This window comes from Erithacus rubecula, assembly GCF_903797595.1.
Source record: "Erithacus rubecula genome assembly, chromosome: 1".
In the NCBI taxonomy this organism is placed as follows: domain Eukaryota; kingdom Metazoa; phylum Chordata; class Aves; order Passeriformes; family Muscicapidae; genus Erithacus; species Erithacus rubecula.
This window is the reverse complement of record NC_136658.1, coordinates 43,329,789-43,355,982: the sequence shown is the minus strand read 5'-3', so window position 1 is coordinate 43,355,982 and position 26,194 is coordinate 43,329,789. Positions and strand designations below refer to the sequence as shown.

At 34.1% G+C, this 26,194-nt stretch overlaps 1 protein-coding gene across 1 annotated transcript in view; it reads right to left on the bottom strand.

Moving 5' to 3' along the window:
* NALF1 (NALCN channel auxiliary factor 1) overlaps nt 1-26,194 on the bottom strand; it is a gene marked incomplete at its 3' end in the record, with an annotated part of 428,701 nt that overhangs the window by 36,467 nt on the left and 366,040 nt on the right. The gene's annotated exons all lie outside the window — the stretch shown is intronic.

Sequence of the window (26,194 nt, the reverse complement as noted above, 5' to 3'; positions counted from 1 at the left end):
CCATCTGAGGATAACAGCCTTGCAGGTTGGCCTAGTCCTGCCAGGAGTGTTGTGAGAGTAATGAAGACCCCACTTCTCTGTTATTCACTTGCACTGCTCCATTTAACCCTTCCCTTTTCCTACTCCCAGCCAGGGATAGAATACATCTCTACAGGCAGCTCAGTGCACTAATCCCCTTCTTTCTGCAACTGAACAGTTTCCCCTCAGCCTTTGTTTGGTCTAATTTCTGGTTAAACTAAAGGGTGATGAAGCAACAAAAGCAACTTGGTCACTTGACTGTCCCTTCTCAGAAGGCATGTGGTTCACACTCTGGCTGTTGCAGGCCTTTTCCCCTGCAAGTTTTAGCATTTCAAAGGGGCAGCAGGTCCCCCATTTCTGACAGAAATAGCTCTTCATATTTTAAAACATTTGTCTGTATTCCTGTCAGCTTCACTGGGATTGATGCTCTCTGATCTGCATGACTAGCAGTGCTGCTTTCATCACTGTTTCACAAGAAGCCTATTTGTAAACTCTGTTTTCCACTGATTAAAGAGGAAACTTGTTGAAATTGTAGGATATTTCAGTATATTTGAGAACAATTCCTAAATCACTGAGCATTCATGTGTAAAGTAACTCTACTGTCACATTGGGAACTAAGTTTCTTGCCAGCGCTTAGCCTCACTCTGTTTCCTAAGAGTCAATCATTTGGGCACAGATACATTTCCTTAAAAAGATACATTTCTTAAAAAAATCTTACAGACTCTGAAGGGAAGCTACTTGCTCTTAAGCCATAAAGTGCTTTTGAAGCTCTGAGGAGCTGAAATGTGACCTGTTTGTTTCACTGCAGTGCACAGCAGCATGCATGAGAAATCAGGCAAGAGAAACTTAAAAGAAAATATTGAGCTGCTTGCTGTCTTTTTAAGCATTCTAATCTCTTAATAAGAGTTGGCAGGTGCTAACGGTTTTGTGCCTGTTTCTTTCTCCCTTTTTAGTTATCTCAGTTCTGTGGAGGTAGATTCATTTTCTGGGTTCAGTAAGTATTCATTCACCTGCCTTGAAATGGAACTGCAGGCCCTTTGATAAATAGATTAGAAGGTTATCAAATTTCACTGTTGTTTCTACAATTGTATTTGTTTTCTCTGATGAAATGTTCTTAGCTTTAGTACAGTAACCTCCATGGATCACAGTAAATGCCCTTTCCCCTTCTGAAGGAAAAACAAATCAGGGTGTGAAGGAAAGACTTTCCCTTAATTCTTCAGCAAAGACATTCAAAGCAGTGCTGAAAAACAGGACGCCCTTCTGTGCAGATTTCAACAGGTCCCCGAAGAAAATTACCATGCCAAATTAACCCCTCACTAATGCCATTAACAGAGCTTCACCAGATGTAATTTCCTCCTGTTATTAATAAGAGTAGTTTGTATATCATGGAGGAAAACAAAGCCACAGGAAGCTCTGGTGCCTTTACTATTTACTCACACTAACATATCTGAGGCAAGCATCAGGCATGAGAAAAGGTGTGGCAAAATTCAGGTATTTAGCTTGAATTGTAATAGGTTTAAGGTCGTTTAAACATTGGATGTGATCTGATTAGAGCACTTCTAAACTAAAACACCTTGGGAAAAAAATCTAGCTTTTGACACAGGGACATACCTAGGGGACACAGAGGCTGCAGCATGACATGCCTGACAGAGCTCCTTGAAGTGCAGGGAAAAAAGGAACAGAGCTGTTGCATCCCCCTCCTTACATGGCACTAAGCTCTGGAGTGTACAAACAGGGAGAAAATTTTGCCACAGCTTGAGCTGCCCCTGGGAGATACTGCTCAAGCACACACTTCAGTCTCTGGGAGAAAACAGGGCATTGTATCTCTAATAAGTAACCCCTCATGAGCCATCCCCAAATGTGCTCTGTGCTGTGCTGCTGTCACTGGGCTGAGACAGAGGCGACTGGTGTTGTTCCTGTAGATATTCCCTTATTTTTCTCTAGTGTACATCCTTCAGATGCACTGAGAAAACACTGTGAAACAACAACCACAGATATTCTGCACATGTAAATATATTGACTTCAGAGGGATTCAAGATAAGAATGGGCCTTTCTAAATCAAGGCTGAAACACAGGTGAATGGAATTCTGTGAATGGAATACTGCCTCACACAACTTTCCTCATTATTTGTATAAAATGGTTATATTTCCTGTCAGTTTTTAGATTTGTCTTTTTTCTTCATTCATGCACTGTCTAAAAAGACTGTAAAGGAAGAATGAAAGCCTGATGACAATATAACCAATAAAAATGTTGCAAAATATAGTCTCTGCTCTGCTAAGTAAAAGATGAAGGCCAAATGGCACCAGCTGGTTCAAGTCCTGCTCAGAGTTTTTAGCCCTTATGGTAGATGTAGTATTTGTAGCAGTCCAAAGGCAGAGCTGAGGACATAAGAATTAAACAGTGTGAATAATTAGGATCCAGAGCTTTCTGTCTTGCTCTTTCCCTCCTCTTGATTTTTTTTTGTAAGTATCAGACATTCCACACATTTTTTCTCGATATTTAGGAAACAATGATGACCCTCATGATTTTCAGGTGCTACATTTTAGGTCTGAGCATAACTTGGTAGCATGTGAGACATTTCATATAACTTGCTGAAATTCTATTACACTCTAGATTCACCTCCAGAATAAAACACAGTAGTCCTTGGCTTCTGCAGTACTCAGTGAGTTAAAATATGAGACACTTGGGGAAACAACAAAAACTCAAGGTTATCTTCATTATATTACTGAAGAAGCTCAGGACAATAAACAGCAGAACACTTGAATGCAGTGAAAGCAAGCACTCTAAAAATATATATGTATTCAGAAAAGTAATATAATAAACAGCCATTAAAATGCTACAATAGGAAAAGAAAAAAAAAAAAAGCTGTTACCAATTCAGGGACATTTGTGGGACAGTCACTTCTTGAGGTCATGAATGCAAGCAAAGCCTATTACCATGTCAGCAAAGAATTCATACAAGTACTTTTTATCACATCATTGTTTTGTGGTGAGAAGGAAAAGCCATTCAAGATTGGAACTAAAAAGAATAAATAGCCAAGTTCTACAAGGGCAAGGACAATGACAGTAGGACACACCGTTCTTGTACTGAGTCTGTTTACCTGATAATAAAAAAGTGATTCCTTGCTATTCCTTAACTTCTGCTTATTTGCTATTTTTACAAAAGGATTTATTTTCCATACCCATTTTAACTAAATGGAACACAGTGACCGAAGTCTACAATACAGTTGTGGAGATCTAAGAGGGAGGGAAGGTAGATGACCTTTCCTCCTCTCTACTTGCATATTTGGTTACGTCTTACCTCACACAGCCTTGAGTCAAACTGAAAGGGAACCTGGGAGAGTTGCCTATTCTCTTCAAGTACAAAAGAAAAAATCCCTAAAACTGTTTAGTCATGGAAATAGTTGGTATTTTCTTCTGAAACAATCCACAGCTTTGAGAAGGAGAAAAAAACCCCAGGAAAATGGCAATGCCTTTCAAACTATTATTGTTTATTTTGTAAGTAAGCTTTTGAATTTATTACAGTTCAGTGGAAATTATATGTGTAGGGGGAAATGAAGACAGAAAAGAAAACCGCTCTCTTACTATGGCTGATACATTATCTAAATCAACTGTAAATGGACAATATTGTGATTTCAAGAGTTTTGTGAAAGATAGCAATTTTTATAATCCTAGCAGACCAATGTTCTCTTTTCCAAGTGCATGCTTTAAGGAAATTCTGTTGAATGCTCCATGGAGAGTAGGAGAATCGTGTGGAAATTGCTTTCTAATTAATTCAATTGTTTCTATGCACCCTGGAACACCCACTGACTTCCGTTAATGTAAAACATGGGAAAATATGGTTATGCTCATCAGCAGGAGTAGTAGGACTATCTAACAGCTAAGGCTCTGGAATTATAATCTGTCTAGGCATTTTAAGAAGAAAAGCACTGTTGATGGTCTGAGACTGGCATTCAAAAGAAACTGGAATTCAGACTGGGAAGGACATTACAGAATTGGAATTTTAATGCATCTATAAACACTAATGTATCCTTAAACACTGATGTTTCAAAAAGATGCTACATCAGTCATAGGTCTACCACAAACTGATCCAGATCCACAGTTCTGCTGAATAACAAAGCTACAGATCATTTAGCCTACACTGGGGCTTCTTGAAGAAGCAAGAAATTTATTTGTTTCCCATGTTTCCTGGTTTGATTTTTTTTTCTTTGTTTTCTTATTTACAGTGCCTTAGCACTGACATAAGCAGCAGATTACTTCATGTAACTCTGAACAACCAGAAGAGTTCAATATTGTTTAAAATATTTGAAATATATATTTTGACAAGAATTTCATCTGATGAAATAACTTGCATCATGCCATCACACCTTGATATTATTTTTGTCTTTTTTATGTCATTATTGTCCTTTTAAATTTAAAGATTGAAGTATCTTTGCTCATCTTGATGAGTGAGACTTAGTTAACTGAAATTAATATTACAAAGCAATAGTGAACTTCATAATACAGGCTGTATTAGTTTGACTTTAAATAGGTTATAAATAATAAATAAGCTGTAACTCTGTCAATAGACAATACTTAGAATCAATTGAGAATCAGTTTATTTCATTTCATATGCGATGTGTTAGAGAAGAAAAAGAAGAAGCTGCAATGAAAAAATACCATGCATGGATGGATTATAAAATCCAACAGACATTAAAGTATCCAGCAAAAACAATCAAAGAAACACAAGAGCTTCACATTTGATCTGCAAACTGACTTATATAGAAGAGTCGCTGAAGGAAAAAGCACCTCTTGAAATTCCAACTCATATAATTATTGAAACTTATGCCAATGAAGTGGTATCCTAAATAACCCAAATATAAGGAAACTCCTCCAATGAAAACAAAACAAAAATATTTTATAATCTGTGAAACTTGAAAAATACAACAAAATCTCTGCTCAGTGTATAACATCACATAACCTAAAAAACCCGAATCAAATAATTTATTCTTTACAAAATTCAGAGGACACTCATATGATGCTATAACAAAACTAAGAAGACAGAAATTAAATTTAACCAGGAAATCTCAGCAAATTGATATTGATCAACATTCTAGGAAAAGACAAACAAATTACTTTCTTCTTTAATAGGGAGAAAAAAATAGTTTGAGTGAACACCAGCTAAAGTTTAGTGACTAATTTTGCCTATATGCTAAATTAAAATTCCTCTGTCAGTCTAAACACAAATATATATAAGCAGATCATTCTGAACTTCTGGTTACACCCAAATAAATGAAATATATATTAATGAAATTTTATTTATCTCCTATTATATAAGTATTATATAAGTATAGAAAATGGAAAATGTACATGTCCTTGACCAAGAATTTTCTTAGATGAGTTCCTCTAATCCACCATAATTGTATCAGCTGATGTGCACATCCAGCTGAATGAACTTGAAGTTTGGACATATAACAGTGGAGCTTCAGGTCAGACAAACAGAACTTTTGACCTCTTGCATTTGAGGGATGAGTTACAACATGACCTACAACAGCTGGAGCTACATGCACTGAAGAGATGTTCCTTTATAGGGAAGGTAATGAACATGTGGTTGTGACCTTATATAGCACTTAGTGCAGTGCCATTCTCTAGTTGACAGCATGGTGGGTGGCTGGTCAAAGGTTGGACTTGATGGTTTTAGAGGTCTTTTCCAATCTAAAATGATTCTGTGATTCTGTCATTATTAATATTATACATATTACTTTATGTCTTTGCACATCATAACTCTATCTCTGTCTGCAGGGTCTTTTAAAGAAGGTATTTCCAGATAAGTAATCTCCCCTCTTTTCCAGATAAGAACTACTTCAAATAGCATACCTTCAACTGAAAATCATATCTAAAAACTCCAATCTCAGAAACTTTTCTCAATTCAGTATTTTGCACACACTGAAATTATGTCCTGACTCTATATTTTAGTAGGATCTGGACATGCTGAATGAGAAATCTCCATTTTCTCTTTTAAGACATTCTGGTTTGTCCCAGAGACCCTTCTACACATAGGCTACGTTAGAGTCTGATCCTCCTGGTCCCTAATCTCATTGAGAATGTTGTACTCCTCAGGAGACAAACCTGGAAAGAAATTTCAATTTGCTTTTCTGAAATTTTTCAGAACTTGGGCATGTAATGCAGGGGGCTGAAGAAAAGCTGAGCTTTTTTGCTCCTAAAGAGATTTCAAGCAAAGTATTGTTGCCAACAACAATATTTTCTTTATATTCCTTTTCTTAGCAGTATCTTTAGAACTATGGAGACCTACAGAGCATTTATTATTATGACTTATTAAACAGGAAGATTCGAATTAATTTCATTTAAAACCTCTCAAATATCAAGAAGTAGTTGCAAATACTAGTATTATATATTTTTCTCTGAGATGTACTAAAAATAGGCTATCTTTCAAAATAGCCACAACTTCTCACAGCCATAAAAAGTTGGATAACTGAAAACATATTGTGCCAGATTATCTCTGTTGCAAAAATAATCTATAATTAAAGAGTAATAAGAAGAGATTATTAATGCTGTTGTGCTTATGAATTATGTGATTTTACTTTTTCTCCATTAGATTCTGCATTTCTCAACATCAGACTTGCAATTTCATAATTTCCACAAGCAAAGCTTCAGGTACAGGATTACATGAATTAATGAAAAACAGGCAGTAATGCACTTAATCATGTCCAGACTATGAGACTATTGCATGCATAAATTTAAAGCAATCTGTGATTTTGCTGTAGATTTCTTAACAGGGTTTTGCTCCATGATTATGCTGAGCCAGCATGTGCTACCATTCAGCTGTGAAAAAAAACAGATGTTCATTATTAATTCTAAATTCAGTAAAACTGATGCATTTTGATTTGGAATAAATTTATATGCTGCCTTGGGGGTACCTTTTATATAATACAGGGAATCTTGTTCACACTTTGGGAAAGCTAGAATAATTTTGCTTTGTTTTATAGCTTTATCCTAAAGCTAGAATAAAACACTCTAGAACATAAAAGATTTTCCTTATAAGCATGATATACAACATTATTGCTATAATTTTCTGTAAAAGATAAGGTTAGCATCATAGAGCAAGTAATTAACATAAACATTATCAAACCTCTCATCTTAAACAACCCCTAAAATCTCCACAAAATTTTGCTTTCATAGCTTATGATTGGATATGCCAAAACATCAATTACCACAGAAAACCCCAAAGTTTGTGTTTCCAGTATATATGTCTGGTTTATGACTTGGATTTTTAGGATTGGTAGAGACAGGTATACTGCTAAAGAAGTCAGTTCAGCTACTTCAGTCATTTCATCGGCTAAAATTCCTGCTGAAGATATTTGACGTGCTTCAGTTTGGTAGAAAATTTTTGAAACTGAAATTTTTAACAAGATTTTCTTTCATGAGGTCAGGTGAAAATTGAAAAATTTGTTGCAAGTATGAAGGCATGATATGATTTAATAAAATAAGCTGTAGCATAAAATGAACTTTTACGTCTCAAACCAAAACATTTTGCAAAAGCAATAGTTTCAAATGTTCTATTAAGAAGTTGTATGTGTAGAAATTTGTTTTCTCTTCAGAATTCTTCAAACCATCCTCAGAACTTGAAATTTTACTCTTATTGAATAAAATACAATTTAAAACAAAAGGTCTAGTTGACACCTGTAGAGTACAATCTGCCAATAGAGTGCAGTATGTCTTCACATGTGTGGTCTCCCATATTTCTCTCAACCAAAACCAGCTGAAAATATGAGCTCCAACTGATAACAAGTAGATTCTCTTGCTCCTAACAGAAATACTATGAAGACAGAAGTACAACAAACTATCCTAAATGAAAACTGTTTCCAAAGCTATTAACTGTTAATTTTAACTACAGTTTTTTGTTTGTTTTTTCTTTTTTCTTTTTTTTTTTTTTTTGAAAAGCAGATTTAACTATTGCCCTTCTGAAAAATATATTAGTAAACTGTCTTCTAGAGGAATGTGAATGAATGTTAACAAAAGGAAACAGTTCAAAAGACTATATTTAAACATATAATCAGAAAATGGAAAAAAACAAAAACCATGTTCTTCAAGGTCTAGAAGAAAATTCACTATAGTGTTAACTTGTACAAAAGATAAAACAATTTTGAGGTTAAACTAAAGCCAAAAGCCCCAAAGAGGGATTTGCAGAGAAGGATGTTAACAATTATAGATCCAGGGAAGTTCATTCATTCTGCAATATTACAAGACAATCTACTCCCAGTAGAACAACACTGAAGTCAATACAATTTGTCTGGAGTAGTTCAATTCATTGACTTTATGTGTTAAAAGTTAAAAAAAAATTGCTTTCCAGAAGCCACACTCCAGATATGTAAAGCAGTCAAATATGTTGAATTGTTTGTTTGCTAGCTAATAAATCACACCTTGCATATTTTTATTGCTTATATTTTCTAATTACTGTACCAAAACCTCCTCAAAATATACTTCCCCCCACTTCTTTGATTTAATTTCCTGTTATTTGGTTACTTAACATTTTTGTTGTTATTTTTTAGTAACAGATGTTGAGGGTTTTGTGAGTAAAATTTTTCAACCTCCGCAAAGCACTTTGCAAGACAATCACATAAAGCTTGTAGTTTCTGCAACTGTAAACTGTTTTCTATCTGCTTTTTTAACAGCTCAGCATATTTACAGGAAAAAAAATGGTTTCTTCATGAGTATCTAGGAAAGTATCTAGGCTTTGAGCAACTAGGTCTAGTGGAAGGTGTTCCTGACCATGGCAGGGGTGTTGGAACTAGATGGTCTTCAAGCTCCCTCCCAATCTGAACCATTCTAGGTTTCTGTGATTCTACCATTCTATGGAAATATAATACATATTATTTAAGTTAAGCATGCTATGTGATTTTGATATTCAGTGTGATCTCTGTGATATTCAGTGTGATCTCTGAAGCTGATGTGTTGAGATGCATAATGTTTCTCTATACATATTTACTCATTCTTCATCACCTTCATGTCCTTTGACCCTCAATCAAACACAATCAATTCATGACTGTACCATAAAAAAAAAGCCTGAGATGCAAATCAGTAAATGAATTTTCTTGGGTTGAGAGGGGGAATAATGACAGGATACTGAATAAACCACTATTTGCTCAATCCTTCCTTTCTGAAGCAGATAAATGATGCCCAAATGAAACTTTGGTTCCCATATCTACAATTTACTGCAAAACAGCAAGAGGTGGTATCACCTGGCATTGTGGAGCAGCAGGAAACTACCACCATGGTGTAAACATGGAAGCCATTATGGAGGGAATTAAATGTTTCCTGTGGTTATCTGAAGTGTGTTTCAGTTTTTATAGCCTTGGTCACTTGAACTCTCATTGTGAATTATAAAATATAATGTGTGGCAGTTAGACCTGATTAAATGTATGTCATGGCTGTTAGGCCAAAGCAAAAGATAATAATTAAAAACAAAATCAAAAGTGCGAGAAAGTCAAAAGAGCAGCAAGAGGCAGAGATAAATAATTATTTGGATTTTGCAATGTGAAAGATTTAATCATTTACATAATTAGAAAGTCATTCTTTACAACAGGACTTCTACTTTTTAACACTATACATATTTAACCTTCTCTAAGACCCAGTTACTCTGACAGAACAAGATTTGCTGTTTCAACCTTTCCATGAGGCTAAAGAGGTCATCTGCTTCAATGAAAACTGCTAAAAGCAACAGCCATTCTGAAAGAGGAAAAAAATGCACCACTGATCTCTCGATACAATTCTCATCTTCTGACATGATTGAATCATGTTGGGCTGTCACATCCTATTACTGTTTTAAATGCATACGTGGGGTTTCACTTGTGCTTGCTTCACAAAGGTAAACTCAGACTTCAAAAGCCAAAGTATACAGCAGGTCACTTAATGCAGATAAAAAAAAAAATTTAAGGTAGAACTACCAGAAAAACAACTTAAAAATAATTGCTTAGTATTATTGATATGGATAAAAAACCTAGCATATCAATTTAAAATTAATTTACTTGCAAAAATACTTGTAATATTTCTCCATTTATAATTATTGGGTTTGGTTTAGAAAATAACATTATAAAAATACTAAAATGAAGGTTTTTTAAAAAACACAACATATGATCCATATGGTTTTTAATCCCCCGGTTTTGAATAGGTTATTCCCAATTTTATATAGAGTCAATCAGAATATCTGCTTTTGGCAGAGGTCTATGCAAAATAGTAAATAAAATATTTAATTTTATATGATATATCTAATTTGCACTAAATTTTATCACTCTCTTGAATTTTAAAACTTTTTTGTTAAATATGTCTGATTTCCCTCTTCATTACTAAATAATCTTACAATTTTTTAAGTTATTTATTGCCTACTAACTTTATCTTTTTGTGTTAACAAAGAAATATATAGGTTATAACATAAATGAGTGGCAATAAATATGTGTGGATGTGTGCATAAACTTGTGGGTCTGAGAGTCCTATCTTGCTGCACTTGTGTCTCTTATTCCTCCCTTATATGCATATATGCAAACTCTTGCTTTCTAGAAAGACATTGGATAATCAAAGCATGAAAAATTAGAATAAATCACAGTGTAATACATATATGTCTTTCCAAAATTTATTTCTTTTGCATCAAATAATTTTGCAGTCTCAAGTGTTCCATGTATTTGAAAGGAAGTTTCTTTGTGAGGTTTTTGTAATTTTGTTTTTGCTTCTCTGTCTAGTAATTAATAGTGCTGCAAATCTGTTGAGTAATGATAGATAACTTAGAGTACAAAAATATCACTATAAACATCCTTCAAAGTTATTCCAGGTGAAATCCCTTGTTTTATAACCTCTAATTCTCTAATACTTCACCAGTCTGACAGTCTTGAAATATGTGCACAGGAAAAAAGAGAGAAGAATTATTTCATAAGGTTATTTATTGCTTCAAGAAGTCATTCAAAATTAGAGGGAAAAAATTTCTCTAGAACACAAGGGAAAGGTCTTAATAATTTAATAATAGAACTTAATCAGGACTTAAAGGGATCACTGGAGTTAATTAGCAAGACAGAATGCTTGTTATACACAGCCAGTCTGAGAGGAACATAAATAAAATGAAGCAATGATCTATGCCCAAAAGATACATTATGTATAATCACAGAGGCCATACACTGTACCAGCACAAAAGCACAAAGATTAATTGTTTCTAGAAAATATTTCCATATAGTCCATCTGCTATAAAATATTTTAAAACAATTTATTTCTACATATATATTTGTTTCTTCAGAGGGAAAGATAGAAAAATCGCTAGTGTATAGATTGCTTGTCTAAATGCAGCAGAAAAGGAGGACTGGATACAATGATTAGCACCAAAATTATCACAAAGAAGACTCATGTGTAGCTAAAATTTCATGGCTGGATTTAAGTAACGAGAACAAGAAACTTTCCCAGAAATTAATCCTAGATTTATGATAGCATTACAGTATAATGGCTATGTTTTTTCCCTCCCATATCATAGCTTTCATACAAATGCCCTGAAGCAATAAGATAAGCTAAATAGAGGCATCCCCTGCCTACTCCTGCAAAAGCTGCCTTGAGAAGGGAAAAAGCATCAAGGCTGTAAGGTAGAATGGATGGGATATAATTCATTGTAAAAACTTCTTTCTAGATTTTTAATCACTTTCTTCAAAAGATTTTCTATTTCCTAAATGTTGTTGATTATCTCCTTGGTATTGTTGATTGTTTCCTCAGTATAGATGAATTTGCATTTAGTGTATAGATGCCCTAATCCATAGAAGAGTAAAATGCATAAGTTGTGGCCATGGAGTTACAGCCAAGATGTGTATGACACAGAACTGCTGCATAAACAGGATTGATAATCTTGTGATTTAATGTTGGCCTATCTGCCACTGAGGTAAACCAACAAAAAGTGCTGGTTGATGTCACAACTAAGCCAATCTACTGATTAGCTACTCTCAACCTGCTCCTGTGAGTAAGGGACTGGGCTAGACCATTGTTAATGATCTCTTCAAACCACTTTACGTCAATGTTTCTACCTCTTCTGCCTCCACCTCTTTTAATCCCTAATTCTTCTCTGGTTTAAACTTCAGTGGGCCCATTTAGGGACTTAAGTAAGAAAATATTGCTGTGATAACCATTTATGCTATTTAACTTCCTAAATGGTTCACCAACCATTCAGGCAAGATTTTGTTCTGCTACTAAATAAAAGGGAGAGGAGGAAACGTGTGGCCGTCATGAAAGGTGGACAGTGTCCTCTTCTGCAGCAACTATCAATTGCATGTTAAATTTGAGGGTTTTTTTGGTACCACAGCAATTCAGATGAAAATCTATGCTGTTATGCAATACCAGCTTAATCAAGTTGTAGCAGTATATTCCATATTCCATGTTAACAATACTGTTAAAAACATTGACTAACAGTCAAAAAAAAAAAAGCTCCCCTTCCCTTCCCTTCCCTTCCCTTCCCTTCCCTTCCCTTCCCTTCCCTTCCCTTCCCTTCCCTTCCCTTCCCTTCCCTTCCCTTCCCTTCCCTTCCCTTCCCTTCCCTTCCCTTCCCTTCCCTTCCCTTCCCTTCCCTTCCCTTCCCTTCCCTTCCCTTCCCTTCCCTTCCCTTCCCTTCCCTTCCCTTCCCTTCCCTTCCCTTCCCTTCCCTTCCCTTCCCTTCCCTTCCCTTCCCTTCCCTTCCCTTCCCTTCCCTTCCCTTCCCTTCCCTTCCCTTCCCTTCCCTTCCCTTCCCTTCCCTTCCCTTCTCTTCCCCTGGTTTAGTGTCAGGAGCACCTCTTATTGAAGGTTTATTCCATTTATTAAACATAGAAGATACAATCTCTAACATATATATTTGTGTGTGTGTGTGTATAACAAAGGATTTTCAACTGACAATAACATGTCATAAGCAATTTTTAATTCTAAATAGTTCAGATGTATGAGAAATATGCATGGCATATATACTAATATATTCTATATCTACAAATAGAAATTATATGTACTCTAAAATTATTTGGTTTAATTTCAATACTTTAGCTTTGCATAGGTCTATGTACACATACAAGTCCAATATTTGTTTTAAACTGTGAGGCCTTAAGGTTATCTTTTCCAGATTCAAGTTTCACAATGCAAAATGTTAATAACATGCCAAATCTAATAATCAGCAATTTAGGCCAGTGTTGATGCCTAAGATATATAAATTAGGAATAAATTAGATAAAACCTTAAGGACCTATAGAAGTGTTAATTAAAAAGTACCTTTATTTTTTTTTCCCACAATGACAAAATGGATTCAGATTCTGACTGCATTTCATATGTTACTAATTACTTCTTGACCTGGGAATGAAAATATCAACTATGATGATCTTTAAAAGGAGAAAGTAATATGGATGCATTGGACACACTTGTTGAAAATAATTTTTATTTTATTATGATTGTTCATCTATACATTGTTCCACAAACTTTATGCCTCCAAGCTGAAGTTAAGAAAATAATTATGTCATTAAGCTTAATCTTATTCTAAATAATACTTTTTTTTCTCTATACTTTATCAACCTATTTATATATTTGCTATTAAAAAAAAGAAAAAAGAAAGGACAGGTTTCCCAATAATCCTGCAAATTAATATGATGAAAGAGAATAAAGGATCTAGGTGAAGTTAATTCCTTATATGAATCAGGTTAGATAACCACAGAAAACCAAAAAATCCGTATAATAAGTAATAGAAATCATTATCATGAAAAAGAATTATCTTGAAATGTTGTTAGAATATATTGTGCTTCCTACACAGCAGACCTTATTTAATACATTGTTAATTGTTTTTACAATCTACTGTTAGATGAAAAAGCTTATTTCAGACTTTGGAAATACTGGGAAGTTTCTTTACAAATAAAATAATTATCATAACAGGAGGGAACATATCAGCAAAGAAACTGAAAAAAATTAATCAGAAAAGCAAATCCTTTCTGCAAATTTCCTGCTTCTTACTCCTTTTCTTAATGCAATTTGCTAAAGGAGGCTTAGTACACCAGCTCAACACCACTTTCCAGTTTTTCTCCTTTTCACAGTCATTTTAAAAATCCCAAATTGAGTTCCCCATGTAATTTTCAAGCTCTTGAGAAGTGAGATATGAAACACAGAAAATGCTTTCTACCATTTACCGCTGTCTAAACTACAAGAGTTTTTAACAATCTAAAAGCAACAAAGTTGTGAAACAAAGTGTTCAAATCCTATTGTTTACTCAGCCAAACAAGAGATGTGAAGTGACACATTTACTGCTCAGCTGCCAGGGAGAAAACATCTGCAGAGGGAGGGCAACCACTGCTTAGCAGGGAGACCTACCCAGGGAGCTGCAATCACAACCTTCAGCTTTTCACTTCCCTGGAGCAGAACAGGCGTCCCAAATCTGACCAGTCCTCCAGTTCCTTTATTCTGTATTAACTTTTAGTCCCTTCTCCTCACTCCAGGAAAAGGGAAGGGGGTAGGTGATGTTGTTCATAAATCAGTGCTGTATATTTTGCTGGGAAGTTTCAATTGACTCCTTATTTGTAATAACCATCGTGGTTTGGAGACTCTGAAATCTTGGAGACTCATTCTGCTAAGTGCAGCAGTAAAACTAATGAGTAGTACAATGTCATAATAAATACTAAAGCAGTGGTGGTAAATTAAGCAATTCAGAGCAGCAAGCATGCTCCTATCCTGCCTTCCCCATCTTACCATCTTAGCAGCTGTCTGTATGCATTTTATAAAATTTGTTGTTTACATTTCCATTTCTGTTATGTCATTAATCCTCAGATAAGCTGCAGACTTCACTAAAGGAAAAATTTATTCAAAAAATAAATAGGCCATTCTATTGCGATGCTAAAGATAAATTCTGATCCAATTCCTATTTAATCATTAATATTAACTGTGGAAAACTAAAGATAGATGGCATGTCATTTTCCAAGAACAAATGAAAAGTTCCAACCAAAAAGGAGGATGATTTGAGTGATTTCTTCCATAAGACATAAAAGGTAATGGGAAAACACCTACACTGTTGGCCTAATTTTATTTATGACAATTTTCAGTGTACTAAGGGAAATTCATGCAATGAATTCTAGATATTAAATATTCTCATATTTCCTAGAATCTTGCACCAAGTCTGGAAATAAAGGACTTATTTTCACACTGATTGAGACTAATGGAAGTGGTTAAAGCTTTTAATTTAATGCTCTATTTTTTGATATATAATGAAATATTCTTCTGCCAACTAAAGGCATAAAATATTTAAAATTACCTCAAAATGAAAAATTTTATACCTGCAAAAAGCAAGTGACTGTAAGTGCAAAACAAGATGGAGAGTTATGATAATTGCATCAAAATGTCTTGTAAAGGTATTGAAAGACTCTTATCTCTGTAATGTGCTGCCATCAGAATCTGATAAGCACTAATCCTGTTTCTTTTATGGTATGACATAAAGAACATCTGTTTACACATGCGTGTTCATAAACTAAATATCTCTTTAATCTTATATCAGTCAGGGTTTTTTTTGCAAACTACAAAGACAAGAACTAGAACCAGATAAGATATACATTTTTCATATATTTAATAAAAAATTAATGAAGGAGGCTATTATTTTTTTTAATATATGTGAATGATTGCAGAATAGTTTTGAGATACTGGCCTTTGTTACTTTATTCTGTAAATGTAAATGATATACCCAATGAGACTCAGTGTTTTCAGGTTCCTATAAAGTCACAAACCAAAATTTCCCAATTGCTATGAAAACCAAAGCACATTCATGAAATTTGTGTTGATTCTTGTCAAACTGAGCTTAAGGAGCTCAATATCACCTACACAGAATCTAATCTGTACAGGAAAGGGTCAAGAGTGTAAAAATGCCTGTGAGTCCTCATTGCAGAGATATGAACATTTTCACCCAAATCAGAGAAGGTGAATTAGGTGAATTTCTGTCTGTTCCATGCTACTTAAAAATTTTAAAAGCTGTGCAATGATGGTCTACTCTCTTGCCCTTCAGTAATACTAAACAGTCTTACATTAAAAGTAAAATTTTACAAGTCCATATCTGAATTATTTTTTAAAATTTATTTTAAGTGTCAACCACTTCAGGAATAAGAAGAAATTAGATTTAAAAATGCTTCATTTTCATATACTGGTTCTTACCTATACTGATGAGTGAAGAAAAAAAAAGACACTTTACATGTAAGAAAGAAGTGGAAAGGAATAGTAAAAAAATTTGAGTGGAAATATAATATGAGATCCTTGTTGTGCATGCCACATTCTACCTCATTTTCTTAGCACCAAGGCACTGTCTATGCAATTGCAATTGCATCCCCACTAAAACATACAATGATTAGATCCCTTGCATCCTCTCTGCATAACAAAGCACTCTGATGCCATAATATCCCCTCACTGAAAACATCATACAAGTTAGAAATTGTTTCTGGAACTTAAATACACTCTAGTATTTATTCATCTCACTCCTAGGGAAGCATATAATATTTACCAATTTTTTCCTTATACCATATGTATATATATATATATAAAATCCATATCTATATCTATCATCTATATATGTAATATATATCTATATCTATATCTATATCTAATCTATATCTATATTTATATCTATATCATCTATGTCATCTATATCTATATCTATCTATACCTATCTATCTATCTATCCATATCTATCTGTAAATATAAGATCCTTCTATATTGGGCCTCAGCAATGACATATATGTCTTTGAGGCTTCAGTATTAAATTTCTTTGCTGACTGTTCAACTTCTGCTGTAGTCTCATGTGTCATGCCTAAGAATATTTTAACCTTTCTGTTCTGCAAGTATCCAGGATATGTTTTTCTTGAAGAATCTGCTTCCATATTACACTACTGTGATTAAAAAAAAAAAAAAAAAAAAAAAAGTTACTTGTTTTATATGGAATTTTCCTTTTTGAATGCAGTCAAGTGGAAAAGACATTACCATATGTATTAATGAAACTAAATCTTATAAGAAAAAATCATCTATTTTGCAGAAGAATGAAAACAAGTGCTCTTCAATGCTGCTTTGGAGACACTTTTGAACCTCAAGGATTTGCTCTCTTCTATATAATTTTAATTACTGAAGTGATGAAATAAGCAGTGTAATCTTTATTTTCCCTTTATACTCAACAGAAAGAAAGAGAGAGACAATGTGACAGATGGCATTACAAAACCAAGTTAGAATTTTCCTCTGCAGTACCTCTTTACTTTGATATATACACCATGTGTGACCAGATTCTAGGATTTATTTAATCACCTAAATTTAGGTGTTCTGAATATTACTGTAAATGTCTATTTTCAGCTCTTTCTAGCCTAGATATTTCACTGTGCCTAGGTATGGAACAGTGCCTGATTATGTATTTCCTTAAAATTAATGTGTTTTTTTCTTAAAATATTTAGAGATAAGCACAAAGGATATGTTTGTGGGGTTTTTTTTTGTTGTTTCTAGCTAGCACCAGAATATCTTCTTTTGTCCAAAACTATTGGTCTGTTTCCTGTTGCAATCCCTTATGTATGTAGAACCTCTCTTTTATAATATCTTCCTGTAATGCACAATATTCTCACAGTGGTTGGAAACACATCAATAATGTGGAAACACATTATTTTCTATATTGTAATTAAATATAGTAGCTATTGTTACTTTAAAATTATGAAGAAATTGAATACTACAGTTACTATATTTTATTGTTTGTTCATATGCTTAGTATTATATTAGAGATAATTCTACATGACAAAAGGTTATTGTGTGATGGGTCCTTACTCAGCTTGCCTCTATGATTGACCCAAAAAATCATTTCTGACAAATTAAAGACTGAGTTAAATGTTGCAGCATCTTTGGCTTTCTGTGTTCGTTTTCCAGGAATATCAGCCACTCCTGTGAGAGTCGGATGAATTTCAAGTTCATCCAAGCTTTTTTGGTGACAAAATAAAATAATTTTTAAATTGGAATGCAGCTGCTTTTTCTTTTCTTCTTGTTCTCTTTTTTTTTTTTTTTTTTTTTTTGCAAAAACTCAACGTTATACCCGGAGCAGTGACAGATTGTGGTGATAAAACCACACTGACAGAGCTTTTATTGTGAGTGTCCTTCATCATGTTTTTATGGAACTTAAATGTATCTTTGGCAGTCCCTGGCCTCTCCTCACTGCTAGCACTTTTATTCTCCTTCGACTTACGATAATGCGAAGCAGTAGAAGCAGCCCATGATAGAACAAAGGTTAATTAACACACCAGATGGGGAGAAAGACCTGTTGAAATGTTCTACAGATTCTTGGCCAAAGTCCAGGCACAGAGGTTATTATAAGGTCCAGGCAGAGCCCCAGCAGTCGCTGGGACACTTAGAGAGTGAGTGGATGTGCATGCAGTCAGTGACTGTGACACCTTGCACCAAGATATGCTAGTGTGCAGGAGCTGCAGCAGGCAGGTGGACTGGGGGATTTCTTGCTGCACATTCAAAGGATCTTTCATCATTTGCAAGATTTAGTGAAATACTCTTTGTTTGTTCATTGTCTTTTGATGTGTATGGATACAATTAAAATTTAGATCATCCCTTCCAAAACTGTTAAAACAGTGATTGGCTGACATTTCTCAGATAACCTGGTCATCCAGGCTTCCTTTGAAGTCAACAGGGAGATACCTTCCAAGAAAAATTAATCCCTCTTGTGGCAGACACCTATTAGTTATAGGGAATGGTATCCTATTATCCTATTTGTTATTCAGGTACTCTCACTGGGCTACAGAAGAACCACAGTTATAAACAGTTGTCTGGGGGAAAAGTTCATTAACTTCCAATAAATGTAGATACTACATTCCTTAAAAAAAACGCAAAAAAAACCCCCCAAAAAACCAAACTAATATAGAAAGTATTTATACAGGCTTCTAACCTGAAACAAATTAACAAGAACTAAATGGTTTTGTTTGTCCAGTTTAGTGCTTTCATATGAAAAATATTAGAAGGAATTAAATGGTTTTGTTTAGCTCCTCCAGATACTGGTATAGAAGAGAGCAATACTGGAATCCTTAAGCAAAATTTTCTGAGAAAGGAGAATGCTGAGATTCTTGTTATAGTACGAAAAGCAATCTAAAATTATTAATTATTCAATCTGATATTAAATGTGGATGTCTCAAAAGTTTTTTATTCTCCCTTGTCTCTGATTATTCCAGGGAATTTTCCCTTATGTTTTCTCTGCTAATTAGAAAACATTGCTGCTGGAAAGCAAGGAGCTTTACCCTGCTGAAAGTAAAGAAACTTATAAAATAAAAGAAAAAGAAGCAATACTTTTAAAGAAAAATTCAAAATTTAGAGAATCTGTCATTTGAAATACTTGTTTTAGATGACTTCAAGTAAAATAAAATTATGTACAACAAGTGCAAGCAATGAGGTTCAGATTAAGTTACATTTGTTAATTCAGTTAGATTGAATTTAACTGCTTGTTGTTTTCCACTCTGTGTCACATAGGTTTGAGGAGTGTTCTAATAAACTTCCAAACTGATGATTTTCAATTTATTTATACATATATATATTTTAAATTTTAGAAGCACATGTTAAACATACTTTTGGCTACTTTCTACAGCACATACTCTTGAATAGGGGAGATGTGGAAGGAATATAATTTTATTAGGCAGAATTTTTGCATCCACATCCCTTCAAATCAATCTTGCCATTTACTCTTCTCCATAGTACATTTTTATCTATTTTTTTCACAATTTTGCTATGCTAAAAATAACATGAATAATTTATTTTTAGGAGTTGCTAATAATTTCATATCACTCCCAACAAACAGGAAAACATAGTTCATTTTAGAACAGCCTTTCTTTTTATTTCCCATAAAAACCATATTTAGTTTAAAGTTGTATATGGTCATTGATAAAGCCTTGCTCATACTTTTACTCAGGCATTTGGAATTATAAAATAACAAATAATTGCTTGATATACCAAAAGCAGCATTTATGAGAAAAAAGAAAAAAAATAGAAAAAGATGTAAAAAAAAAAAAAAAAAATAGTTATTTCACCTTTAGGAGAAAAGACACATTTTGAATTTATTCTTCTTTTATAAATGTTTCTTAAACATTTGAATCCCATAAATTTGAAAAAATTCTTGCAACTTAACATTACAATCCCTTTGTTCATGTTATTTATACTGCACTTTTGATGGAATGAAATTTAGAAGACTGATGAAAGTTTAATGTTTCAATTGAAGTAGTTTTTTTCATTGTTTTTTAAAGCAGTTTTGAGGTGGATTCTGGATAAAAACATTTCCCATTCAAATAAGTCCAGATTTTTTTCTTCATACCTTATTTCATAGCAAAGTCATATTTTATTTTGTTTTATTATCCCACTGTCTTTCATCTCATTTATTTCACACAATAGACAGTCTCTGTATATGATAAAAACATATTTTTCAAGTGCTAAATGACACTTATGTTTTATCATCTCCCACTGCTGTCATGAGAGGACTTTTCTGTGTAATCTAAAGAGAAATCTCCTGAAAGCCACAAGACTTGTGATCATTGATTCTCTCCCAGGTTTGTCATTCCTCTTCAGAAGTTCCTGAGCTTAAAATAGTAGGAAAGTTTCTTTCTAGTATAAGCAAGTATTGTTGTTCTTGTCTGTTTCTGGCTTTTTTTTGGGCAGGTGCTAATGGCCACTTCTGAATACTAACCTAAATGCATATATAATCCTATTTGACCATTCTGTACTCCCTAAGCATTTATATGGCAAATCTACTGTCATACTCTGACAACAGCAAATGATACATTTATGTCAAAAGGAGAATCAGTGTGTCACTATGCAACATGGAATAGGTCATTAGTAAATTACTCAGATTTAAAATTCCTGAAGCATGTATTCTTGGCCAGTAGAGGCTCAAGAAAAGCTTCTCTAAGTATTCTGCATCACATAGAACGGAGATACGTTTTTTAAGGTATCCCCCAGCTGGCTGTCCTGAATGCTAAGAAGTTCTCTGGAGACAAAAGTTTGATAATACTTCCTTTTCTCTTTGTTGGTTAGACTTGGGTCCTGTTTTCCTGAACGACTCAGCTCAGGAATGAAGTGGAGGAGGTTGATTGGTATAAATGAGACAGTCTGGGCTCATTTCAGCTGTGAATTAAAATATAACAAGACTGAGGTGATGACAGTTCATTTTCTATTATTTCATAACATTATGTAACTTACTAAAATTACTGTCTTTTTTTTCCCCTTTCAATTTTACAGTCAGAAAATCCTTAAACAGCTTCATTTATGCTACCTGTCTGAGAGTTTGCCTGGGAAAGTGTATGAATTTCCAATTAAGCCAGCAAAGATTAATTTGCTTCTGCCATAATCAAAATGTGAACATCAAATCAATTATTCAACATGTTGCAACCTAGTGGCACAATATAAGAGTGAGTTGGTATATAGCAGAGTGCTTGTTATCTAATAGTCAACTAAAGATTATAGGTAATAATACAGGGTGACTAAGCAGGAAGTCTCCATTGCTTCTTGTTTCTTTGGTCTGGAACAGTGCTAAAAGATACCTTTGAAATTGGTCTGTAAAACATCTTTTGAAAATGATATAACTAAAAGTGCTTTAGGCCACAGCACAGGACCTGCTATTTTTACAGCTTTCAGGGTCTTGAGGAGCTATTGTCATCATCTAAACCTGGATTTCTACTGCTCAGTTCCCTTTAGAATTCTATTGATAATGCCTTCAAAAGACAGACACCTACTTAGCATCAGTGGAATTGGTTCACTTCAGGGACAACAGATGTCCATTCCTGGATCCTGAAGTTTTGATGCACAGAAAATGAGAGACAATCTGGATTTTAGAAGTGGAAACTGAAGGCCTTATTTACCTCCATGAAGTATCATTGAGACATATCTGCATTTGAGAAGCTGACATATAGCAACCAGTTTCTTTTGAACTACTATACAGGTATATATATATATATATACTATATCTGCATATTTCTACTGTTCTTTAGGTCAGAGCTAGTCAGACTTGCTTGTAAGAACTGATTCAATTCCTTCTGTATCTTAATCTGTTTTAACCTGAAGTGGTCACAGAAGCAGTGTGTTTCTGCACACAATTAAGTGGGTAAACAATGCTGACACTTCAGCAAGGTTTTGGCATAGCAGATAACAGACAGAAAAGAGCATGCTTGCTGTGATCTCACCAAGTAAAGGACATGGATAAAGATGATCACATGTTCAGACTGCTTACAATATCTGTCATAAGATGTCAAGGGAATCTCTCCATAACCTCAAATTAATTATTTATCTGAAATTCAGCAAAATGCAGTTATAGTCTCTCCAATTTAAATGGTGGTTTTGTAGGAGCACCTTCATTTCCAATGTACTCCTACGACTGTGTTTGCTGTGGAAGAAACCAAGTGTATATAGCAGAATGTGAGTTTAGACCATTAGAGGTAACATTTATTCATTCCCAGATGCATCTGGATTCTAGTTCAGTCTCTTAATTGCATCAAAGAGGATCTATGTTTTGTGTTTTTGCTAGCTGTGCCCTTACTTAATAGTTTCCATTGCAATTACTTATGAGATCTATGTCATTGAAAGTCTTCTTGAGAAAATTAACTGATGGTTAATGGCTGAATGGATATATTTTCATTAAAACCTCATCAATGGATATGCATTTTGACAGAGAAATTATTGATATTTCATGACAGAAAGCAGAAAAAAAAAGAGAAGGAAAAGGCCTGGAAATTCAAAAAGCTTTGTGTGATATGAAAACTTTAGTAAATATATTACATGTCCATGGCACCCATCATTTATGGGTTCATGCAGGAGCAAAGTATGAATTTAAATTCCCACAGAGAAAGTGTTTTCTTTGGCTGCAGGTCAGAGCTGAAAACAGTCTTTAGCTAAGAGCATTTCAAATAATCACTTAGACCACAGGATACTCCAGACAGCAGCTAGGAAACTTGAAAGACAGCAGTAAAAAATATTTATTTAAAGCTGTCAATGAATCAGAGCAAAGCTAAGCCAGGCAAGAGGTTCTGGGATGTGTCACTGGAGAAGGTTTTCCTTTGGGATATGATTTTAATCTAGGCAAATATACCTTGGGCCACCATGGAAGATATTGCAGCAGGAGATAGTGATTTCAAGCAGTGTCTAGGCAGAATTTAACCACAGGCCTTGGTTACAGAGACTCCTATGTTAGTGAGTGGCTGTGAGAGAACTTGAGCACATTCTGTGACATGAGGGTGTGCTGCCTTTGCTGATGGTACCTGTACATCCCTCTTGTAAGCTCTGCTCCTACAGAACTGAGCAAGAGAATGATGCTCTGTGTGAACACTGGTGTGCCACCTAGAACGTTCAGCATCATACAGGTAAAAGACTGATAAATCTTTCCACTTGTTAGAATGCTGTAAAGATATAAAGAGCACTGGGGCTGCAGAACCTCTCCACAGATGGGATCTGAGTACCAAGACTGATCTGATGTTGAAACAGCTGAGGTTCCCAGCAGCAGAAGGGACATGAGTTTGCTAACACCTTTTCTACAATTTCAGTCTTTACCATCCAGTTAATCGAGTGTTCTCGTTTTTCTTACTGAGATCCTTAAAGATGATTCTTTCCTGTGCAAAGAAAAATGTCAGTACTCCAATACTAGGGCTGACAATGGATATTAATGATTGGTAAATGAGAAGTTACTGAAGTTGGTAACAAACTCACAAAAAAATTTCCAATTATTACTTTTAACATTGAAGCTCACACTTGTAAGATAACAATTAAATTAGTTTCTTATTCTGTTCTTTTTGGTCAAATGATTACATATAGAAAAAACCCAGGGGACATACTTTAGGACCTAATTTTTGTTAGCTTTATTGTTTCTTCATCCTAACTGGCAGTGTAATGGATTACCATAATATATGAAAAGTGCCAGGCTCATCTATTATTCTATCTAATACATGTTTTACAATGGAAATTATAAGATTTGTTAGGAAATAATTCTTACCTACTTTTCTATGTGAAAGTGGAAAGCAGTTCCCTTTCCTCAGTGGAGACCAGAATAGAACTGTAATATTTTTTCAAGAAGATTATGTTATTGGACCTCAGCTAGTTGGTTTTCTGTGTTCTGCTCCCTTCCTCAAAAAATTTTTTTTTCCAACTTCCTCCTTGAATTAAATTTGTTTGGTTTATATTTATTTCTTTAATACTTTTCTTCTAAGAGAAAGGATTTTTTAAAAACTACACCAGTCTGAACAGATTTAATGAAGCAATAAGAGTGACCAAAGATTTACTCAGAAAAAGATACCATTCTGTAAATCAGGTAATCTGTATGAATAATTAAAAATTCACAGTTTTAATAAGTAACTGTCTTAACAATGATAACAAAGTCATCATAAGAGAGTCTTTATTAGATGTTCATTATTTTGGATCTATAGATCTTCAGAACTGATGAAGAGACAACCAAACTCTTCCCCCAACTACAAAGAAACCCAAACAAAACCAAATCATCTTTCCCTCTCCTGTAGTAGTGAAATGAGCAGCAAAAATATTTGATTCATCTCTCTGTTTGCCTTCAGCTGATTCTTCAGAAACAGGCAGATGTACTCCATAGTCGCTGGCAACTTTGCTCTGATTCCTGGATGAATGAGCTTTGGTTTTCAGTGTTCTGATCATAACTTACTGTATAGTAAGTGAAGGACAGCTTCTTTCAGCAAGAAAAGACTTAGGGAAAAAAAAGAGAAATCTGAGGCAAAATATCTGAACTAAAATATCCATTTTCAAGATTTTATAAGAATGCATTTTAAACGTTAATATACTTTAAAAAATAATGTTGTTCTTATCTACTGAAAAGTGAGTAGGTTTGAAGTAAAAAGAAATTGTAAAATATTTTTGCTAAAGTAATTTATGTTCTCTGGTTTTAGTAAAAAAAAAGTCAACAAATTCTTGATGGAAGTACATTTGATGGAAGTACTCTGTCAATACTGGCAGTATTGGCAGTATTAGGTCTAAAGTCTCGCAATGTGCTTTCAAACCTTTTTCATTCATTGGCATGAATTTATCAAAGAATTAACAATATAATTTTTAAAATTATTTGCAAAGTTGCATGAAAAATTCTAATATCCTTTAGGTTTCCAAATGAAATATGCTTAATTCTTCATATGTCATGTACCTCTAAAACCTTCAGTACCTAGTATCCAAACCTCATGTAACCTACAATTCTTTTTTTTTTTCTTTCATAATTTTAAAAATTACTATAAGAACTGGGGAAGTATTACAAGTTCTGTTTTCCAGTGGCAAATGAAAACCCATTTCAAAGTAAAAGAAAGCCTTCGATAATCCACAGTAATGCACTCAATTCCTCTGGAACTTTAATCCTTATAATTAATGGCACACTTTTTCTTTGCACTTTTTAATATGTTTTGTGTAGTCATCCAAGCAATTAATTTGATACATAGGAAGGCCCAGCCTGTTTCTCAAACTTCTGTGGCAACGAAAGGAAAAAGTACACAGTCTAAAAATTGTATAGGGAAAACACCAAGACCAAATTATTTTTATATGCATAAATACTGTCATTTTTCTGACTCTGGATGTTCAGCTGAAAAGCTTCTCCAGAGGAATTTTAATGATAAAACAATTTACACAAGGCTGGCATTTATTTTGGATGTAGATAGAAGCACTGTTCAACAGTAAGAGATGGAGGTTTCTTAACAACCAGAATTTAATCTGTTCATAATTACAGGCATCAATAGTTAAAAAATAAAAATAAAAGACAGAAAATTCCAAAGCTCCAGAAGCTGGGCACTTGTACAGCCAACTGTTTCTGTTCACACATATGTAGTTCATCTGCATGTGCTGTCCTACACTCAGTTCAAGCATATCACATTTTTCGTGCCTATTTGTTAAAAAATGTATGTGCATTACATGAACATACAATCATATAGACCCTACATATTCACATTAATCCCATTTATTAGTGTAAGTAACAGATTTTTCATAGAACACTGATTTTTTGTGCACATACTTCAGGCTTATCTTTTGTTGCAACAAATCTTTTGTTAGATTTTATTTTGCTTAAAAAAAGTTCACAGTAAAGACTTAAAATAAGCCAGATTTCTGAAGAGTATTTGTGGATCCCATATTTAATCAATAAAACTGAGATTGAGTGAGGCCATATGAAATGCAGCTCTAACTCTTTTCAGG